The sequence below is a fragment of the Athene cunicularia genome (genome assembly GCF_003259725.1).
Source record: "Athene cunicularia isolate RWA chromosome 4 unlocalized genomic scaffold, athCun1 chr4_part2, whole genome shotgun sequence".
Classification (NCBI taxonomy): domain Eukaryota; kingdom Metazoa; phylum Chordata; class Aves; order Strigiformes; family Strigidae; genus Athene; species Athene cunicularia.
In genome coordinates, this window is record NW_020799099.1 from 4,046,606 (window position 1) to 4,050,943 (window position 4,338).

Below are 4,338 nucleotides of genomic sequence, written 5' to 3' on the forward strand. Positions count from 1 at the left end.
GGGGGGGGGCGGGAAGCAAGGAAACACTGCCCCAGCTGATTTCGACAGCTCATGAGGATGGTAATAGAATACACTGCAACCCAGGACACGTGTGCATACTAGTTTTGTCCTATGTAACAAGCAATCCTGCCACCAGGCTCTTGAACCTAGGCTCAGAGCTGCAAGTTATACTGAGGTTTTAGATTATTTTTTCTTTTTTTAAAAAAAGGAAAACAATATACAGAGGAGTAATTTCAAAGAACAAAAGGTGGCTTTTGGAGCACTTCTTTGGCAGGCAACAAAACCTATGTTCTCCCAAAAGTAGAGAAGTGTTTGACAAATGAAGATGGGTCCCCATGACAGACTTCCTTTCTTTTCTTCTGTCACAGAAAGAAGATGCTGTGAGGTCCTATAAAGCAGGGTTTCAGGCTAGCCATGCTTCTCCCAGGTTCTCACCTCGTTGGAGGAACAGAAACGCACAGCCAGCAAGCCCTGATGTGGATTAATCATCTAATTTTTTTTGCCATGATGCAGTTTTGGATTAGTGTACAGCTTTTAAAATCCCTTTTCAAGAGTTTAGGACAGTGGGAGCAGTAAGCTGTGACACAGCAGTACTAGCCAATGTCTCTCCAGAGCAAAGAGCTGACCCCAAAATGTATCCCCAAATGGACACAATTCCATCTTTGCCTCCCGAGGAAATGCAAGGTTGCTAATGTAATCTGTGCTTCTGAGGTTACTTTGGGTTTCTGGCTGCTGAACACTTCTGGTTGCTTAATTGAGGCACATTCAGCCTCAGTGTGATGTTTCAGCATTTTGTTTTCCTTTGAAAGTGTGACTTTGAGACCAACCCCAGAATTTCACTCTCTATGGACAAAGCCTGTGCCTTGAAGTGGATTGGGAACTGACAGGGCCCTGCTTGCAGAGTCACAATGTGTGCCAGAGGTAAATACATCAGTAAAGCACTGCCGCTCTGTTTCTTCTCATATTTTGCTTTTTGTTGTTCCAGGTATTGTTCCAGTTCTGTGTTAAGGAAGGATTTGGAAGTGCACTGTGACAGCAGCAGCATTGGGAAGCAGACTGTTATGTCCTGGTATGATTCTGCTAGTGTTTGAAGATGCAAAGAGCAAGAAGGGGCTTGGAAGGGGAAAAGACTGCTTTCACCTCATAGGGTTTTTTATCTTGTGTGAAAAATTGGCTTTATTTAAAAAAAAACCCCAAACAATAATTATACTAAATCTGGAAGGCTTATTTGTGGCTTGTGGGTGAACACTATTGAACACCAGAGCTGTCCAGTTAAACACTTGCCCATGGTGACCATGAAAGTCCTGCATGTGATGCTTATGAGTTGCCATCTGTAACTGGCTTAGCCTAACTTGAATCGTTTCCACTGAAGGCAGTCAGTGCAATATGCATTTCCTTTCAGGTATATGTTCATATCTTCAGGTTCATTCTGCATTTACTGGTATAGCTATTTCTGCCTCTTCTCTTTGCATTCAAATCGATGCAAAGGCTGAAATTCCGTGATGATCGGTAGATTTTAATTTTTTTCCAAACATCTGCTCTTGCCAAATGGACTGGCAAATCTTTCACATGGTGTTACTCTAACATTTCCCCCTGTATCACCCCAGGCCTCTTTACTTCATGAAGTTATGCAAATATTTGCTTGCTTAAACACATATTAGGTTGGCTAGTGTAGATTTTACTCCTAACTTCATCTGTTGGCAAGAAGATGGTTCACTTCTCCTCTTTGTTTAATCTTTTCCTAGCGTTACAGTTCATCTTGGATCATGTATGTCAGACCTCTTCCAGAGCAGGAAAATATTCTGTGTTCTCACAAGCAGGATTCTTTTCCCTGTCCTTCACCGATTAGAAAACCAGAGGTTACTTTCGATTGACTGAACGTTACCTCATGTTTGGCTGAGGGTAGACTGTTCATGTAGGTTAGAATAACAAGCTATTGTACATATGCTGCTCAAAGGTAGAAGAGTGAAAAACCATTTCAAATACCTTGAAATGAAAGAAGGTAGACTTCCTCCACTAGAAATGAGGAGCAAAGTATACACAGAGACGCTTACTGCAGAACAGAAGGCATGTGTAAATTTGATGACAAATCCACAACCTCCAAGCACAAAGTTTAAAGGGAAAAATGCAATTAAAGACATCTGTCTGATAATTTCCTTAAGTTTGAGAGTTGCTCTAAATGAGTAAGGATACTAAATAAGGCATAGGAAACAAAAATCCTACAATCCAGAAAAATCAATCCTATTATGTCAGAAGGTATGAGAAGAGGTGGGAAGAAGACAAGCTTTCCCCCCGCTGCCTCTTAATGTGCTATATACACAGGACACACTGCAGCATTTTCATTAAGCTAGCAGAAATTGTATGTGGCATTATAGGAAGCCAAGAATTCAAAGCTTGTATTGCAGCGCTGAGAGCTAGGAGGGGCTTGCTGCAGCAGAGGGGAGGGGAGTACTGCTGTCTTTTAGAGGCAGTGCAGTTGCATTCTAGGTGGTCACATACGAACTGCTAAACAATTTGTTAGAGAAATATACACCTTTTTGCAAATTATTCAAGTGTTTGTTTTATTTATGAAATTTAATAGGTACATTTGTGTCAGTAAAGGTAATGTACCAATCTTTGTGTGTGCTGTTTGCTACTCAGAAGAGAGATTCTATCAACGTATTTCAAAGTGACAAGGACTACCACTTTGTTACTTTCTAGATACCTAGTTAGTTGTTCACATGATGGTGATAGAGCCTTTTTTCAACTTTCATGTTACCCAATAACTTTTCCTTATCACACATCTCGGTCACTACGAGGTTTGAATTCCATTTGGCTGTGCTCACACCTGTGTCATTTGGCACTCGGCATGCAGCTGCCACTGTGTTGTGTACCTCAATCTGATAGACAGAATTTTGGAGTGTGTTAAAGAAGGCAGATTTAGATCTCACTACATTTCTTTGTGTGTGCACGTGTGCACTTTCTAGATGGTAAAGCCTGAAACATGGTCGCAGCGTGACCTCTATCTGATCCAGGTATAACATGTAAGGAGAAAAAGACTTACTCTTGCAGAAAGAGGTGGGGGTGTGTAAGCAAGGTTGTGCTTAAACTAAAAGCAACGCATTTGAATGTCAACCACTATTTTTTAAACCATTTTGTAACCCATAATATTTTCTTAAATATTGTTATTTCAGACAAAATCCAGATGTGCATTTCCACATGCATATTACAAGCAGCTCACTATTCCCTTCATGTATCTTTGAGCATGCGTGGAATGCCACTTCAATGGATTAGATTCAAATTAGACTTTAATAAATAAATCAGGCCATTTTAGCAAAGCATTTGATCTTCAGTCCTGCAAGGGAAGCCAGCTGGGTGGATCTCATGTTGTTGCTGAACTGCATGTGCACTTCTGGGACAACAAGGAATGAGGGACAAAATGTTTAAATTTGCATTAGAATCTGCATTTCTGTTAGTGTTTTCCGAGGATTAACACAACTCACTTTAAGACAGAAGTGACCGTTACATGTTAAAGTGCTCACATAGGGAGATTATGTTCATGTCTTATTTTGGCAGACACTAAATTCCATTTGTGTTGCAATCTCTTTCCCTTCTTTCATCTGACACGCAGCTGGACTGCATTTGTATGGGTGAGGGAGCAAGTCTCCAGCTTTAGATGAAAACGCTTGTGGAATAGCCACACTGACTGCATACTTGTTGCTCTGCCAAACTGGATGTATCTTCCTATACCTGGGTCTGTGAAAGGATCCTGCTGTAAGATGTTAGGCAGCGTCATCACCCCAACTGCTTACGGTAGTGATAGTCTTACAACTGCAGCCCTTAGATTCTGCTCCAACGTTGTGCTTAATTTACTAACCTAGCTTGCTTTGAAGCTAACTTAGGTCAGCTAGTAAAACGCCTGCTTTAAGCTTCAGCTCAGTCTTGTCCTTTAGTGAGGGGATATGATCCTCTTCAGATTAACGGGAACTGATTTTTGTACAGATTTCATCAGGAGGGGGCTCGAGCACCCCTTGGAGGCTCTCTATCTGCAAATGTAGTTTTTCTTCTAAAAGGTTTATTATTCCTAAAAAACAAAGCACTAATTACACCCTTCCGTGGCATAATCGAGATGGAGGAGAAAGCAATCCTCCGAGGGGCAGAGCCGCGGGGAGGTGAAGTGGTGGAGGGAGGTCTTTCTCTGCGCTCTCTCCGAGCCGGGGTCCTGGGGGGACGAGGCGCGCCCCGGCCTGCAGGGTGCCCCCTCAGTAGCCGCCCAGGAGCCACTCGGCCCGGGCACCGCCTTCCCCGGCCGGGCCCCGGAGCCCCCGGCGCTTGACGGGGTGAAACTCCGCCGGCCCG